This window comes from Tamandua tetradactyla, chromosome 22, assembly GCF_023851605.1.
Source record: "Tamandua tetradactyla isolate mTamTet1 chromosome 22, mTamTet1.pri, whole genome shotgun sequence".
In the NCBI taxonomy this organism is placed as follows: Eukaryota; Metazoa; Chordata; class Mammalia; order Pilosa; family Myrmecophagidae; genus Tamandua; species Tamandua tetradactyla.
In genome coordinates, this window is record NC_135348.1 from 44,190,505 (window position 1) to 44,209,142 (window position 18,638).

General features: G+C 38.6%; 1 protein-coding gene across 2 annotated transcripts in view; it reads left to right on the plus strand.

Moving 5' to 3' along the window:
• LOC143666354 (uncharacterized) overlaps window positions 1-17,984 on the plus strand; it is a 209,526-nt gene extending 191,542 nt beyond the window's left edge. For both annotated transcript variants that reach the window (XR_013167549.1, XR_013167547.1), the window contains one exon: window positions 14,421-17,984. The gene's annotated coding sequence lies outside the window, so the exon portion shown is untranslated. The remainder of the gene's footprint in view (window positions 1-14,420) is intronic.
• The last annotated feature ends 654 nt before the right edge of the window (window positions 17,985-18,638 follow it).

Genomic DNA, 18,638 nt, shown 5'->3' on the forward strand with positions numbered 1-18,638 from the left:
TGCTGCAATAATGGGATATTCACATGGAGAAAGAATGAAATGTGACCCTGTCAAAAGCATTCCAAAAAAAGTCAGTTCATCCCATTAGCCTTACATGATGTGTCTGATATCTACGTGGGGCTGACAGCTATTTATCATACAATAAGGATCCAAATTATATATCTTTCACCCTAAATGTTATTATCCATATGAATATACATATATGTATGTGCAAATACCCTCCCACACACATATGCACATAGGTATGTGCTTTTTCACCATTGATCAGTCATTATCTTAATTCTATTAAGTGTAATAAAATTTTCCATGACATAGCTTTCATTTTATTTCCAGTCTTTAAATTAATTACCGATACTTATGGATAGAAATATTTTCAGAATGGGAAGAGCAAAACATTTATAAGTGTGTTGAATTAGAGACTGGGGTTCTTCAGGTTTTTTGTTTTTGGGGTGGGGATGCATGGTCCAGAAATTGAAGCCGGGTCTCCCGCATGGAAGGCGCCCATTCTACAACTGAGCCACCCGGGCGCGCCTTCATCAGTGTATATTACAGTCATCTGGGGTTTCTATGAGAACTAAGCTGTGACCCTGAATACGCATTATTCTTAAATGAGAAACTCTTGCTCATTCATTTACCCAAACAAGCAGTATATAAAGAGCTATACAGCACATGAAAGCCTTTCTGTGTGCCGCCCTTCCTGCCCTAGGAGTGTGAATTACAGCAATTGCAGACTTAGCATCACTGTCAGAATGACTGAAAGCCAATAACTGACATGCTCTTACTCAACGCATTTTCTCAATTACGCTTAAGAGTTCAGTAAGTACCCATCATCTGTGCACCACCTTCTTGAAAGAAGCTCGTGAAGCTAGAGATGTGCTGAGTAGATCCTTTCTGCACGTGCAATTTGGGGAAGGAGCCTCCAAGTTGTCCTTTCAGGACTGTATTAATTAGAGTTATTAGTTATAATAGGAGGAACCAACCCTCGTTAAATTAGATTAAGAATTATTAGAAACATATTGGTTAGCTCTAGGAATTTTGAAAAGGGGCCAGTAATCAGACTTGGATTTTTTCCACCAGAAATAACGCCAAAATCATGCTCGAGACCTCCTCCGGTGAGTCCACCCCTGTCCCAGCTGCTGCCGCCAGGCAGAGCAGTGCCCCAGGTAGAGCAGCACCCCCAGGAAGAGCAGCGCCCCAGGTAGAGCAGTGTCCCAGGTAGAGCAGCACCCCCAGGAAGAGCAGCGCCCCAGGTAGAGCAGTGTCCCAGGTAGAGCAGTGTCCCAGGTAGAGCAGCACCCACAGGTATAGCAGCGCCCCAGGAAGAGCAGCACCCCCAGGAAGAGTAGCACCACAGGTAGAGCAGCACCCCAGGAAGAGCAGCACCCCCAGGTAGAGCAGCGTCCCAGGTAGAGCAGCGCCCACAAGTACAGCAGCACCCACAGGTACAGCAGCACCCACAGGTAGAGCAGCGCCCCTAGGTAGAGCAGCAACCACAGATAGAGCAGCGGCCCCAGGTAGAGCAGCGCCCCCAGGAAGAGCAGCGCCCCAGGTAGAGCAGTGTCCCAGGTACAGCAGCGCCCCCAGGTAGAGCAGCGCCCCAGGTAGAGCAGCGCCCCAGCTAGAGCAGCGCCCCAGGTAGAGCAGCGCCCCCAGGTACAGCAGCACCCACAGGTACAGCAGCGCCCCCAGGTAGAGCAGCGCCCACAGGTAGAGCAGCGCCCACAGGTAGAGCAGCGGCCCCAGGTAGAGCAGCGTCCCAGGCCACCCCTCTGGAGTGCTGCTTCCAGGCAGCTGCTGCAACCACTGTTGCCAGAATCATTTCTGCTTTGTCCGATTTCCTAAGACACCAGCCTCAGTTTCCAAACCCAGCGTGTATGTGAAGGATGGACCGAGCTTGCCTGTAAGAGACTGGAAAGATACTTAATTTTCAGACGTGGAGCAGGGGGTGAGCACAGTCTCATAAAGTGGGACAGTCCCTCAATACAGGAAAGTAGTTTAGATTCTGGACAACTAACAAAGAAAGACATTTGTATATCACAGTACCCTCAACACAAGATTAAAGGAAGTTATTTCCTTGAACTTTGTCAGAGGTGCATTCTGCGCTACCAGCTTCCTTGGCTGTCCCCTGCTCAGAATGCCTGATCTTGGAAGAAGTGACTTCATTTGCCTAAGAGAGCCCATTGATTCTTCTGAGAGCTGTTCCTTCGATAGAAAGTGGCCTACATTTTCTCAAATTTATGTTCTTTTACAGCTTTCATTACATAGAAGTATATCTATTTAAATAGATGTGCATATTTAAATCAGTCCTTAGATGTCTCTTACATAGGATATTATGTCTTTAATTGTGATTTCAAAGAGGGAGTTTGATTTCATGGAACAAGTAAAGAAACTCAAGTCAGAGAGACCTGTTCTTGCCTGACCAACTATGTGAACTGAGAGTGGCTTCCTTAGCTACAGATGGAGGCAATACTAACCACTTCAGAGGGTCACAGTGAGAATTAATCGGAGATCTAAGAATGAATGAGAGGGTGGCTCCTCTCTCAGTGCTAAATACCTAGCAAACAGAAATGTGAGCCAAAATTATGCTGTGGCATAAGTTATTTCAGGAATAGATAAAGCATGAAAAAGTAGTTCTTTTCAGAGAGGAATTGAGAGAATGTTGGAATGTGAACTAATCTCTGAAGAATATGTAGAAGGTATGGTTTTGCTGGTTTGAGAAACTGGTTTATGGAAAAAGAAGGAAGTGAAGCAAAGTAAAGAATAAAGATGAGAATTCCAGACGGGAAAAAATTATTAAAGAAATTGGCAAACTTTCAAGTAACATGCAAATATTTGTTAAAAGGAAAATCAAGGCCACATTGTGAAGAGTCTTTTTTTATTATAATTATGTTTTCCTATAGTTTGGACACAAGACAAGTAAATAATTGAGTGAAGCAAAACATGAGGTGGGGAGTGACATGAGCAGTGGGGAATAGTGTGTCCCAAAGAAGAGAAACTAACTCAGCACAAGATGATTATTCTTCCAAGGGGGTTTAAGCACACTTTTGCCAAATTTTCTGAATTTTTGACACAAGCTGACAATTCAGACTTTTATGGGAGATTTCCCAATTTTCAAAAAATTAGCAACAAATTCAAACTTTTTGAAAACACCATGAAGGCCAAACATATTTTCTAGCTGGATCCGGTTTGGAGGCCAGAAGTTTGCAAGCTCTGCTATTCACAATGAAGAGTAAGGGGGCTTCCAGCAGGTGCTGACACGAGCTCATGTGTGCATTAGCTGTATTAAAGATGCATAAGACATGAGACTTGAAGCAAGAGGCTTAGATCAAAATATATGCAGGAACATTTTAAGTGCAGCAGGGCTAAAGGTGATGAGATACAAGAATGGATTGGAAGGGGAACCTATCAAACTTCATGATAAAGAGAATACACGGGATAGGTCTGTTCTTAATGACATATTCTGATGAGCTGGTGACTTAATTTTTATGAGGTCCAGTTATTTTTTTTTTCATTTATACCTAGTCATTTTCTTATTTTGCTTAAAAATCATTTGCCTATCCCAAGGTCACAGAGATATTCTCCTGTGCTTTCCTTTGGAGACATTACTGATCTAGCTCAGTGCAACCCTGAGACCAAAGAACACACTAGACAGGAACAGGTAATGCTGCGCAGGGAGCTGTGCTCAGAATGGGGGAGGGGGAGGGCCCAGGCCTCGGGCTTAGAATCTATCCTGAGTTTGATATTTTGTGTATTCTAATATAAGGGTGAAAGCTCATTTTTTTTTCTTACAATAATCTAATTGATCCAACATCAATTTTTTTCTTTTTTTAAAATTCACGTACGATACATCATCCAATTTTTACAATCAATGGCTCACAGTAGCTTCACATAGCTAGGCATTCATCATCACAATTGAATTTTGAACATTTTCATTACTTAGAAAATAAATAAAAGCATAAAAGTAAAAAAGAACACCTAAAACAACCCACTACCCCTTCCCTGTCTATTATTTATTTTTTATCTTTTCTTTTTTGCTTACTCATCTTTCCATATACTGGGATAAAGGGAGGATCAATCACAAAATTTTCACAATCACATGGTCACACCTTAAAAGTGCTGTAGTTGTTCAGTCATCTTCAAGAATCAAGGCTATTGGATTACAGTTCAACAGTTTCAGGTATTTCCCTCTAGTTACTCCAATACAAAATAAACTGAAAAGGAGTATCCATATAATGCATAAGAATAGTCACCAGAATGACCTCTCAATGCTATTTGAAGTCTCTCAGACACCGAACCTTTGTTTTGTTTCATTTCTCTTTTCACTTTTGATCAACAAGGCTTTCTCACTCCTATGATGCCAGAGCCAGCTCATCCCCAAAAGTCCTTTTCCACATTGCCCGGGAACTTTATACTCCTGGGAGTCATGTCCCACAAGGGCAGGGCAATGGGTTCACCTGCAAGTTGGCTTGGAAAAGGAAGCCACATCTGAGCAACAAAAGAGCTTCTCTGGGGTAACTTAGGCATAAGAGTAGGCTTAGATTCTCCTTTGCAGGAATAAGTTTCATAAAGGCAAGTCTTAAGACTGAGAGCCTGGCCCATCAAATTGCAGTCTCCAGTGACTGTGAGAATATCAGGTCTTCCCCATGTTGGGAAGTTTATTACCTTCTCATTTTCCCCAGTCCCTCAAGGGTATATTGCAAATACTTTTTAATCTTCTGCCCAGATTACTGTGGGATGTAGTAGGGCATCACACCAATCTGTACAAACCTATAAGATCTCATTCCCTATTCAAGGTTCCATGTAATTAGAGTGTTCAAATACATGTTAGCTTAGGTAATGCAGCATCATTTTTTAAAAACAATGTCTCATTGAATCACATTGGTAATTTTGTCAAGAATCACTTCACCCTATATGAGTGTATCTACGTCTCTCCATTCTGCTCCATTAATCTATCAGTGTCTTTCCATACATTAATACCCTACTGTACAATCAATGTTGCTTTGAAAATAAAGATTTAATCATTGATGTATAGAAAACTAAAACATATATATTCTTCATTTATGTTAAGAGAAAACCACACAAGGGTGACATAAAAACTGCAAAAGAAAGAAGCCTGCCAGAATACTGGAGATCATCAAAATTGTGGGGAGGTGGAAGGAAAGTCACCAGTGAAAAAGAAAGAATGATCAGAAAGACCAAAGGAAAACATGAAGAGATAGACATAGCAAACATTAGGAAGCATGGGTTTTGAGAAGGAAAACTTTCCAGAAACCTCTCATTCTTCAGAGAGCCACACAGATGGCTAAATGGTAGGTAATTCTGATAATTGGAAGAAGTCATTGATTACCTAAGTGAAGACAATTTCAGGAAGGGTAATGACATATATTTAGTATAGTAAATGTTATTCAATGAAAACATTTGCTGACTGTCTAGATACATGGCAAAGTTCTAAGAACAAAGCTATAATGCTAGCCTTCCTGAAGTTTATGGTCCTACAAACCCATGAAGCTGTATTCCCATGAAATAAGGAAAGAATGTGAGAGGAGAAAAATGGAAATTCAAAGCATAGGAATTCTTTATAGGACAAAAATAAGAGAAGTAATAGTTTGTGGTTTTATGTAAAGATATGCTGAGAGAAGGGTTCTGTTTGGTTTTGTTTCAAGACAGGGAATGATTCCATCAAGTTTTTGGCAAGGGGGATTCTAGGAGTTGGAAGAAAGATTTAAAATATTCTGGGGAGTATAGAGTAATGATGGATTGAGGCACATAAGGAACACAAAATGAGATTCCCTCAAAAGCAAGGATAAAGATTAAGTTCTGGAAAGAAAGAGAGGTATTTATTTCCCACTAAAGCAGACAGAAAGTAGGGAGGGATGAGTTTAAACAAGAATAAAGTTAGAAGGAGTATATGAAGGCATTCACAGGTTTTCTATCCTTGGAGAATAGAGTTTTCTGAAAGAATAGAACTAAAGTGAGGACCATAAAATGAATGGGAAAGGGCTGTAAGAGCTGTTAAGGGGAGTACAGGACTAACTGATTGTGATTAAGAACACAATGAGTTACCGGAATTTAGAGATTGTACATTTGTACATCAAGACACAATTTTAATGTTCAGATAAGACATTTTTTCTCCAGAGTCCTTTACTGCCATGGGAATGAGTGAGAGAAAACGAAAAATAAAAAAAGAACTTGGTTGATCCTACATTGGTGTCATGCAGGATATGTGTAACACAAAGGGAAGGCTGGAAAATTTGAGTCTTTGTAGAGCTGTGTTTGAAGTGATTACCAATAAAATTTTCATTAGGAAAGAAAAAAAGTGAGAATGATCAATTGAGAAAACACAACAAGAGTTGAGACTTGAGGTTAGGAAGAATATATAACTGTAGAAAAGCAAAGAAAAGGCATGAGAAATGTAGAAAAAGGAATCTGTGATCCAATGGGGAGCTGAAGCCCATTAGTGCAAGCTAAAGAAAACTGGCTGTGAGCTTCAGTTCCCAGCTTCATATTCTCCACAGTGGTAGGTGGAAATATTTACACTATGGAAATTGGCAACCACCACAAATCAGCTTCATCTTTTTCATTTTTCAGAGAGCTTGTTGTTAGACATTTACCAGCATTCTATGCTGTAAAAAGATAGTAGTATTTTCAATTTTCCAAAGGTGATAGATAATAAGGTTAGTGCATGGTCAGGGAATGGACTTGAATGTACTATGAACAATGAATATTAAGTAACTATGTGGTTAAGCTAGCAAACCTTTTTTTTTTTTTTTTGGCTTGGGCAGGCACCGAGGAAACCCAGGTCTCCAGTGTGGCAGGTGAGAACTCTGCCTGCTGAGCCACTGTGGCCCACCCAAGCTAGCAAATCTTTTATTAACGATGAAGTAAATTCTTCTAGGATGGGGAGAAGAGGATAGTAATGCTTCAGGAGTAAAACGTCCTGAATGCCAGGGAAAGACCATATCACTGAAGGTTAATGGAGAAAAGACATTGGACATGGATATTGTGAAGTTAGTATAAAGGAGAAGTTGGTCATGGTTTCCAATGAAGCAGTGATTTGAGAGACAGAGTAACGAGCTAGAAGTATAAGTGAAGCAAGTATAATTGACAGTGCCTAGTAGTACATAGTAGGTTTTTGATGAATGTTTTGCTGCTTTTATTTAAATACTGTACTAAGTTCTTTGGGTAACAATTTAAACAACTGAGAACAGGCGCTGTAACTTAGAATCCAAGAATATTCACTCTGGTCAGGTAAAATTGCTTTCTCTTTGTTGTAAAGATTTTCTAACACTTGAAATAAGTTCCTAAAACAGGTCAGTAAAAATGTTCAGCTTCTGTATAAAATCCTGTTTTTTAAAAAATTGCATCATTCGTAGTAATCATTACATTCTGCTTGATTTTGAAAATATTGTGATAATATTTAGGGATTATCATACTCTGTTAACAGAGTTAACAACTAAATAGAAAGTAATTATTATCTGATGATAAGCTAATAAAAAGTTAATCTAAAATTGAGCATCACAAAATTCTGTCTGTGTTAAATTATTTTCTGGAGAAAAATTCTCTGATATTAGATCTCATTTTAAAATATAACTTATTAAATACTGAGCAAGAATGACTCAGAAATTACCCACAAACTGGATTTGTTTATGTAAAGAGAAACAGGCACACTTACTTTTATGAATGCATTATTAGAATCTTAATGAAAAGAATGGGGAACTAATGCATAAATAGACCCATGCATGTTTTCAAGATAATGGCTGAAGAAGAGTTCACACGCATCCCCACATGAGTTACACTTCCGAAGGACAGTTGAAACACCTGGCAACTTGGCTTGGAAAGAAACATTGACATGGGAGAAACTGTTTGGAATATGATCTCAAGAAATCTTGAGAAAATGCACTTGGGAGGCCCTAGTTACTTGATTTAACTATCTTGCGAAATTCACATAAGACTCTTTCAACAAAGGACCTAATATAATTATCCAGTGTCCACTTAGGTTTCTCTCTGTTGTTCTGAAGTTCTCAGCCCTTGAACCAAATGTTCTTAATAACCTTTTCAATATACCAAGTACAAGCATATGTGTATCATTAGAATGAAATTGTTCTTGTTCAAGACTGGTATTTCAAAATATTGAAACCTAACCCACTAGTCTATCCCTGGACATAACTCACATTTAATAAAAGAATGCTCTTTTATACTATATCCCTCATAAATTACTCTTTTCTCCCCTCACTTCAGGGACTATGAACTCTCACGCATGATGAGAAGAGAAACTCCCACCTTTTCCTCCTGAGCCAAGCTTTTGCTCAGGGCCAAAAGCAATGAATTATTTCAATAGAAAACATTCAGTGGTCCTCAGCTCTGAAACTTTCACTTGCATCCTGAGAGTGGCCTAGATATTTCCCAACAATAGTTAATAGCTATTTAAACAGCCTTTAAAACTAGTTAATAGTGGAGCGGTTAGGGTTGGGAGAAGAGAAAAAAATATATAAAAAGGCCTTGCATTTTTGCAATCTTATATCCACTTGTTATGGTGATGGTTCGCTGGCCAAGAACTCTAATTCTGCAACTTTTTTCTTTTTTTTTGGAGAAATAGTGGGTTACAGAACAATCACAAATAAAATACAGATTCCCATATGCCATCCCACCACAATGACACCTTGCATCGGTGTGGAGCATTTGTTAAAATTGTTGATAGCACATTGTAATAATTGTACCATTAACTATAATCATGACTTAATTTGGGGTTACTGTGTTGTGCAGTCCATGGATTATTTTTAATTTTTTTTCATTCTAGTACCATATATACAACCTAAAATTTCCCCTTTTAACCACCCACATTCAAGTGTACAATTTAGTGCTGTTCATGACATTCGCAATGCTGGACTACCATCCCCACCACCCATTTCCAAAACGTTTCCATTGTCCCAAATAGAAACTTTGTGCATCTTCAGCCTTAGCTCCTTGCTCCCTACCTCTGCCCAGCCCCTCTAACCTACCTTCTAGATTCTGACTCTGAATTTGCTTATTGAAATTGTTTCATATCAGTGAGATCACCCAACTTTGTCAGCTTAGCCTGAAGCTGAGAGGCTTTCTCTCCTTCAACATGGACTCAGCGGTGGAGACATTAGTCTCCAAACCAGAGAAATCTGAGATTTACTGGACCTCAATTTGCGAATACAGGTGAATACCAGCCTCCTTGACTGCGCAAGGAAGACATAAGCAGGGGTCTGTGAGGGCTTGGCAGACTTTATCAAACGTATGATGGAATCTAGGTTCAAAAAGACCTGAATTCAAATATCTTTGCCACTCACTAAATATGTGACCATGGAGACTTTGCTTAGATTTGGGCCTCACCCAAATGATAGGTACTTGCAGAAGTACTGTGCTGAGTACTGGTAAGGCTTTCATGCCCATTGCATGGACAAAGTAGTCGTTTCTTTTAAGAAGTCTCTTGTACCTTTCCTTCAGCCTTGGCTGGGGTTTCCTTACAAAGAAATGTGTTTGGGAAGTGTTCTGGTACTGCATCAGAGAGAAGGTAGAGCAAGCAATCTTTTAGATTACAAAATCTAATACTTGCTGCTTAAAATACCACAAATTGACCCTTACACAATTAAATTACTGAAAATTCTTTCTTTGCAGCAATTAACACAAGGACATTATTGTAAATCACAGTAGTGATTTTTTTTTCACAGAAATTTTAAATTCAGAGTAGAACACAATATTAATGTTATCAGGCATAAACGTTATTGCTTATAGCATAGGTTCATGAGCTAAAAACAGGCAGGAGAAATTCAGATTCTGTCCTAAAGTAGAGTAGAGAATTATCCAGATATCTTAAACTGGGGACACACTTTTGCCTCAAACATCTCTATGTTTAAATGAAGCATTTTTTTCACCTAATTTTAAAGAGGTATTTATATTTTTAAAGCAGTTTATGTGTTAATATGCACAGAAATCACCCCTACTTTCCCTATTGCTCTCTAATGATTTATTCCTTTATTTAATGAAGATTTAGTAAACTGGGATGTGCTGGGCATTTATTGTAAGCACTGTATTCAGTGATGAACTGGATAGAAAAATATTTCTTCTCATGAGCTAAAATTCCCTGCCTCTGGTAAATAGTCCTTGACCTCCCCAAGTACAGGGGTGACTACTTGTTCTGAACTCTTGTACTGCTGTGTCTGCTTCTCTAACTGTTCTTTCCACAATGCACCACCCACGAATCCCACTGCAAAGGGGCTGTATGACACAAAGTAGGTGCATAATAGTTATAATTCAAAGAAACAATTATTGAATGAGTAAAAATTACTAAGAATTCAGAATTATTGAGTCCCTATTCAAATTGTATATCAAATAAGTTACAAGGTATGTATATATCTAGAAAAATCCTCAAATATCTGTGAGGCAGTGGGGATATGGCAGTGAAAAAGTTAGACATAATCTCTGCCTTCACACATGCAGTTGACTGTCGCACACAGTAAAGTAATAAAGCAAGGGGAATGTAGTGCCATGAGAGGAATCCGAAGTGCCCTGAACTCAGAGTTTGGTAATCAAGAAAAGTTTCCTGAAAGATACATCACCTAAGATAAGATCTGAAGGATGAGTAGCAGCTGCCCAGACAAAAAACGGGGAAGAAAAAGGAAATAATTGGTGCAGAGGCCTTGAGGTTAATCTGACATGATCAAAGAGTTGATGTGGCTGAAGGTGAATGGTAGGAAAGAGTAGTAAGGCATGGGGGTATGGCAGCCTTCTTGCAAGCAAGAGGATGAATCATCACACAAAGATGGCAGTGGAGAAAGTTAGAAAGAATCTGAATATAGGACAAATACACCAGCTTCAGTAGGAACAGCTTTGGATTGATTTTGGTCACTACTTGGGGAGTTTTCTATTATTTGCAAGAAACACATTTTGAAATGATGAATAATATTTAAATTTAGAGAAATTGTTTTATTAGAAAAAACAATGAAGTAATGGGGTGAAAATCCTATGTCTGTTTGCTGCTTGTATTTTACTCGGAATTTTCCAGATACAGTGACCACGAATTCTTAGAATCTGGGGATCTAATGGGAGTTTAATGATCATTTAGTAGAATTTTAGCCTTAATCTAGGATATAATGGTATATTTTGAATGAAATTATGTAATTGATTTAGAGAATGCAGTATCAATAATGACTGTGAGTTCTTTGTTCTCAATCATTTATTTGAAGTATTTAAATCAGTAAGATTTTCTTTCAAATTATGTTTAAATGTGCAAATTCCAACAACCATATATATTACTATTTTTGTGAAGAGAAAAATGCACATGCTATTAATTATTATGTTGACACAAATAAATCCCCTATTCCCTTAAAGGAGTAGAATACAGAAAAATTTTTCAGTTCATCTGGTAGCATAATTTCTTTCCTTCTTAAAAACAAACAAAAAAACTTTAGAAAAACAAAAACTTTAGAAGTTATGTGCATAACATCAGTTAACTTTTGAAGCAATAATTCAAAACACACTAGATCATTCATAGCACTTCAACTCTTCTATTAAATATTTATATATGTCAACCAAATCAGTGCATTGGTTAAGCAGAGTGGGATGAAATTAAAGGCAACCACTTAAACAATTAACAGGAAAAATACATATTGTTAAATATATGCAGGTAAAGAGCTCATAAATTCTTGAGTTAATAAATGCTTCAGTTGCACAGAAACAAAGAAATATTATCACAAGATGAGTAACATTCCATCATTTTTCCCAAATCTGAGCAAAGATTGAAGTTGTAGTTCATCTTATTTGAAATGTGCCATTGGTAGTTTGGATTCAACATGGATGTTTTGATGGAGTGTTTTCAATTTGGTACTGGATATAAAAGCTTTGTAATTCTCCAAGTTATTGTGTCTGCTTATTATAGGCTTTCATTCAGGTGAGGAAGTTTTTTTTTTTTTAAACAAGAGCAATTTATGATTGAGTTTAAGATCTATGCATTTTCTTTCCCATTTTCCTCAAAATATGAAAATAATGATTCGTTGTTTGGGTTACAGGATATTGAAGGAGGGATGTGGCAAAATTTAGGGTGGAAAGTGAAACTACACTGGGAAAATTTTGAATATATTTTTTGTTATTTCTTCTTTAGTTTGCTGTCTGACATGAATAACAATAAAGCATTTGTCTGTTCAATTTCTTCTCAAAAAAGAATTACATGAGAGGTCAATTTAATTATTCTTTCTTGCACTTATTTAATTTGTTCATTTATTTATTTAGTCAACAATCAAATTGCATACCTACAATGTGCCAAGCATAATGCTAAGCACTGAGAAAATAATATGGAACAAGACTGATTGCTGCTATTAAAGAGAAAGAGACCAACACAGGAAATAACTAGAACATGGTGTCAGGGTGTTTTGAGAAAGACTATGCAAGAAGCCGTTTTAGAACTTCTTCTCTCTTTGAGTTAACATCTAGTGACAAAACATGCTTAATTGCACATATTTTTACATCTCCCTGCTATATAACACAGTTCCAATACCCTTCATAAGCTTTTATAAATCCCTCCCTCCTGTCCTCAATTAGAAATGACGCTCTCCTGCTTGGCAGTTAATCACACAAGGCTAAGGCCAGTCGGAGAAGAACTCATGTGGGAGATGGGTCTTCATTCGTTTGCTACATTAGGTAGCTGAGTAGCCGTTGAACCATCCTTTCTGGATCTGCCAATGAGGGAAAAGACTGTGGGAAAAGGAAACAGAGCCAAAAGTTGTTGCAGCAATTTTATTCCTACAGTTTATTAAGTCTCTTTACTACCCGCCTGCCAAACACCCAGACCCATCAGTTGTATCATTATCATGCCACTGTTGATGTTATTTTATTTTCTTTCATTTAAATCATTGAAATAATGTTAATATAAATTCTTTATACATTTTCAGCTCTCCTCTACATGTACTTAAGGCCATTTATTTAAATGCTAGTAATGCACCATGTTTTGTAATTAATCATAAAAGTCTAGTGTATTGTATTTTAATAACTGAGTCTAATATTATAGATAAGAAACAGGAGTAGTGTAGTCTGGAAACCATTTTTCCAGAAAATATTATTCATGAGGGCTAAATATAAATGCCCAAGTCCCTTAGAGAAAGGGCACTTGAGCCAGCCTTGGCGCTCCAGGGAAGGTTTCTTTATAGATGTTACTGCATTAAATGAGTCTTAAAATTTCCTTAGTAATCAGTTAGGCACTGTGAATGTTGGATGACCGAGGTCAGAGTGTGAGGAAAAGCGAAGGGCGTTCCTGGCTGATGGACGGCATGAGAAAGGCACATCTGTGAGAAAAACCACGGAATGTGGGGAACTTTCCCTACAGTTGTAGCAGCAGCTCGTGAGAAGCTGGGCAAGGAGGCAGGTTGCTACAACAGAGATCTGAAACTTTATCCTAGCCTGGCGGTGCAGAGCCATGGCTGGCTTTGCTTTGGAGAGCTTTCTAGCAGCTGCAAGGCAGATGGATTCAAGGGGTCAGTGTCAACTGGCAGAGAGCCTGGTGAGGTGGCTGGGAACACTGGCCATTTCAGGAATGGTGAGAAAAGAAGATTCAAAGTTGAAAAAATATTTAGAACTAAAATGGGAAGGGTTTAAATTGGGGTGACTGGATACGGGAGAGAAGTAAGGAAGAAGGAAGCAACGAGGACTAGGCCTGGGTCTCCGGCGTGAGGAGCTGGGTGGATGATGTACCATCCACAGGAGAGTACACACAGAGCAAGTTTTAAGGAGAACAAAGACGAGTTAGGGACAAGAACCCTCAATTTCCCCACAGTTTGCTGGAGCTAATGAATTCCACTGCACAGTGAAATATTTTGCACAGGTGATGAGATATGTGTAAACTTCCTTAACCTAACATGGAAAGGCAGTATCCGTTCACTAAGACTTCAATCCTGGATCATTACTGAATTTAGATGTTCAAAAATAAGGATTGATGTCCACAAAATATTTGGTGAGAGGATAGCTAAAATTGAATATATAAATGGTCAAATAACTATTTCATGTCATAATCTATTTCCCTAAAGTTTAACATGTTTAAGATGCTTCATATGTATATAGGCTGAGCTCACTTTTACCACCTCCATAATAACAGCAAACTTTCATGCTGATTTCTAAGTGCTTATTCATATTATCCTCACACAACCCTAGGCTGTAGGTACTCTTATTATCCGTACTTTACAGATGAGGAAACTGAGACTGAGAGTCACACACTACTGTGGCAGGGCAGGATTCAATCCTTGACCATCATATCCCATGGGATGTGCTATTCATTATTATTCTAGGTTGCCTTGGCTCATTTATATAAACTGGTCTTTTTGGATGTTCGTCTTGTGCATTGAGCATGGAATTCAATTGTGGTTGCAAAACGGATGCACTGACATCACTCTAACTTTTTCAAATTGCAGGACTTGAGAGGCTGGTGACCAGAACTTCAGTGGGAGTCCGGCTCGGCTCCTCACCAGGCGAGGTGGGGGCTCCACCCTCCTCCCCTTGCAGAGGTGGTGCCCAGCCTTGCTGACATCCAGGAGAGCTTGGCAGTGATCACCAAGACTCAGCAACACTTCATCACCGTGTGCTTCCGCCCTGCTCCCAGGGGGCAGGAACTTCTTATGTGTTAGAGCATTTTAATGTATTTATTTAATTACCAATATTTAAACAATTATTTTATCTATGATTTCAGTATAGATTTGAAACAGAAAAGAATGAGTATTGAAGGCTCACTCTACCTGTGAAAGGAAATTTTACCATCTTTCTAACCAAAATAACACTAACAGACATTTAGATAAATCCTAAATTCCATATATATATGTATGTATGTGTGTATATATATATACACATACATATACACATACTAGAGCAGATGAAGATTTACAGAAAAACCGTGAAAGAATCACTGTTCCCATATCTCCAGCCCCCCACCCCACACACAGTTTTCCTTATTATTAACACTTTGCGTTAGTGTGGTACCGTTGTTACAATTGATGAAGCAATGTTATTATAATTATACTATTAATATTAGCTATAGCTCCAAGTTTACAGTAGGGTTCATACTCTTTAAAACAGATTGGGTTTAAAAACAATTTTTGTGGGATCATATATACAACCTTAAGTTTCCTAATAACCACTTTCAAATAATACAACTCAGGGGTGTCAGTTATATTCACAGTGTTGTGCTAACATCCACCATCCATCACCAGAACCTTCCCCTCACCCCAGACAGAAACTCTGCATCCATTACGCAGCACTCCCCATTCCTCACCAGCACCCTGGCCCTGTTAACCTGTATTTTCCTTTCTGATTTGATATATTTGCATATTCTACTTATTTCATATAAGTGAGATCACACACTATTTGTCCTTTTGTGCTTGGTTTATTTCATTTAATGTAGTTCTTTTTAACATAAATAATCTTTATATTTCATAGGACTGGCTAAGCAATATACTGAAGAAACCCATAACAGTGGATCACAAAACACACTTGGACTTGAGAAACCATAAGATAAATCACCAAACTTAATGGGGAATCTGAAGAAGTATAGAGGGTCAAGCTACTTTTTTTTTAAGGGCAGTAGAGAGCTGATCTTTTCAGGAACCTATGGATAAGTAGGCAATGAAAGGTTTCTGAACCTACTTATTTGTGCTTATTTTTGTTCTTTTCAGTACAAACGTATATACCTCTCTCCTGTGTGTGTCTGGAGACCTTTAAAGAATAACAAGAGTTATTATTCGTTGTGTACTTACTATTTGACCAGCACTATTCTAAGTACTTAATACATTTCAATTTCCTTAACTTTCAAAAAATATGAGGTATGTGGAAGAATTATTCCCATTTTACAGATTCAGATATAGAGAATTAACTAGTTTCTATCAGGCCACATAGCTGATAACTAATGGAATCTTGTCAAGATATTCAGCTGATTCCTTCTTTCCTATAATGGACTCTCATTAATTTGAGAACATAAAGCTATTTTTTTTCCAAAGAGATAATAAAGTGTAACAGAAACTGAGGCCAGCAAAACTTATTTGGATATGAACCATGATATGCTAAAAGTATGACAAGACCTCTTATTACTTGTGGGGAAAGTTTTATGAAAATTTGCCTGCTGGAAATACAGCAATCACATTTTTTTCCAATAAAGAAACACATGGACTGAATTTAGGATTGACTATTGAAACAGAAACTGCTTCATATATATATGTATGTATGTATACACTATAGCCTAAAGTGACAAAATTATAAGGCTACACAAACTGCTTTTTAGGGTTTTTCATCATGCTTTTATTTTTGTGAAATAAAAATCTTACTTGTTCCTTTCTTTTCCCCATAAATTATCCAAGAAAGCTTATGCTATTTAACTTACTCAAGTAGTTTAAAAGTAGCAATGATGAATTTATTTCTGTCCTTCTATAGGACTCAGGAGAAAAAATGTAACAGTGTGGCACAAGATAGGGTATTGTTAAACAGAAAGAAAGGCAAAGACTTCTTTTCCTAATTTAAATTAACACATGGTATGCATTGCTTCTGTTAATATCCATAAAGCAGAGATACTTGTTTTACTATACATAAAAGAAGAAAGAAATGGTACAACCACTTTGGAAAGCAGTCTGTTTTTAAAGCTGACCAGACACCTACAATATTCCAGTAAATTCCGCTATAGACCATCTTCCAGTAAGCCAGCCTTTCTACTCTTAGGTTCTTACCCAACAGAAAAAGAAGTAAATGTCCATACAAAGCCTGACATGCAAATATCCATAGGAACTTTATTTGTAATTGCCCAAAACTAGGAGGAGGGGGGCAGGGATGTGAGGGAAGCAGCAATAGCTGTCAGCAAATGAATGGAAAAGCAAACTGTGGACTATCCAAACCTTGCAGTACTACTCAGAAATGAAAAGGAATGAAATGCTGACCCTCCGAACAACATGAATGGATCTCAAAATAATTATTCTGAGTGGAAGAAGACAGGTGAAAAATAAGGATTTGCACTATTTGAATCCATACAGAAAATGCAAACTAATCCGTGTAATAGAAAGTAGGTTAGTGGCTCCTTGGGGAGGAGGAGACAGGAGGGAGGCTTAGGAAGGCACACAAGGAAACTTTCAAAATCTTTGCTGTGATGATGCATCCACGTGTATGTGTGTTTGTGTGTGTCAAAACTTATCAGATTATACAGCTTAAATATTTACAGTTTATTTGTATGTAAATTTTACTTCAATAAATCTGTTAAAATTTTTAAAAATTAAATTCAAAAAAGAACTAACATGAAATCTGCCATTTAAATTCCTTTCTAATAGGCTTAACTGTGTATCAGGGGTAAGAAAGCAATGCTTGGCCTCTTACAGTAGCTGCCAGAGTATAACTGTACTGTGTTTATGTTTTCTCCCCAGGATTTTGTTAGCATATCACAACTGCCAGATGATAATAAATCTGAGTGCTTTTTAAAAACAGGTTTATTTTAGTTGCCATCTGACTTATTGAGAAATACATTTTTGAGACTATCACTGCCATAGTTTTCTTACAAACTTTTTTTAAAGTGGATATGTAGTGCCCACCAATAAAAGAAAAGCTCATTTCAATAAATCTTCCCTATAGCTAGCTTTCTTTACTATAAGATTATTAAATTATTGATCGTTCTTTTCTAAAATGTCAGTTTAAATTACTGTTAATTTCCAGAAGTTTACTCCTATTTGTCATCCCAATCGTTCACGTACGTGCCCAGGAAGAGAAATGGATGACCCCCCACCCAATTCTACATTTCCTGGTTGTAGCTGCAGCTCGCCCATTACACCAGCCTGACGTCCATTCCTACTCGTCAACACACGGAGATTCCAAGTTAGAAAACACTCGTCCCGAGACCGCGGAGGGAACCAAGACTCTTAGACTCCGTGGGCTCCATCTGGTGGCATTTTTCCCGGTTGATCTTAGGGTTTTAAATCCAGCATTTAGCTTTCTGTTCAGAGGCATTGTTTGTACTTACAATTTGTAAATAAAATTATAAATTAAAATCTCTCTTCCTTTTAAATCAATATTGTTCCCTGCAGATCCTTTCACCTTTTAAATGACACAGCCTCACTACCATAGTGCTAAATGCAGTCGTTTAATGTTATCGATGCTAAACGGAAAGAAAATGAGCATCTTTTAATGGCGTGGAGAAGGAGAGATGCTGTGATGGCGATTTCTAAAAAGGGGACCCGTCCTCCAGGCTGCACGCTCCCTGAACTAACGTCTGAAGCGTTAATAAGGGAAACCATCTAGTGTTCCTAGAAGGCGAACGCCCCAAAGCCGCGGTCTCGGGATCCCCGTGTCACGTCCTCTGGGCTTCGTCCTGCGCGGGCCGTGCCGTCGGGGACCGCTCACCTCGCCCCCCGCAGGCCACCCCTGCACCCCGAGTCGCCGCGGCTGCAAAGTGCACAGCCCGAGGCAGGCAGGTGACCCCCCCAGGCCAGCCGGGGCGACGGGATAAGGACGGGGGTGTGGGGGGGACGGAGAAGAGCCAAACTCACCCGCACCCCCGCACAGGCGCAGGCTCCGCGCGCCCCAGGACGCGGCCGCAAAGACGCGGGAGACTCTGAGCCCCACTCGACACTGAGTTGCCACGTGGCACTGTGCCATTTTCATTTTGAATG